This window comes from Suricata suricatta, chromosome 2 (assembly GCF_006229205.1).
Source record: "Suricata suricatta isolate VVHF042 chromosome 2, meerkat_22Aug2017_6uvM2_HiC, whole genome shotgun sequence".
Lineage (NCBI taxonomy): Eukaryota > Metazoa > Chordata > Mammalia > Carnivora > Herpestidae > Suricata > Suricata suricatta.
In genome coordinates, this window is record NC_043701.1 from 2215711 (window position 1) to 2216141 (window position 431).

The following is a 431-nucleotide window of genomic DNA, read 5'->3' on the forward strand; positions in this document are numbered from 1 at the left end:
TCCTATCGTTCCATGTGCCCCCTCGACCTGGGGAATTCCAGGAGGGTTTCTGCCTTCCTTAGGGGAGCCAAGAATCTAAACTGGTCCACGGTGATGATGCCAGCATTTAGGAACCAGGTTGTTGAGACGCTGGGCTCACCGAGCCTCACCAAGCAGAACACCCCGCGTGTGTGTGTGGCCCTGCCTGCACGTAGTAGGCTGGGGGCAGGGGGCGCCCCAAGGAAGGACTGGCCCGGACCGGGGAGCTGGCAGAAGCCGGAGGACAGCAGAAGAGGGACCCCAGTTCTGGAGAGAAGAATCTGGAGGTTCCAGCTGTCCTCCCCTCCCTTCTGGGGCACAGACGGAAGTGGACAATGGTGAGTGAGGGTCTAACCTTCTAAGGAGCAGATGACGCTTCTTTCTGAAACTTCAAGCAGCCTCATCCCTGGACC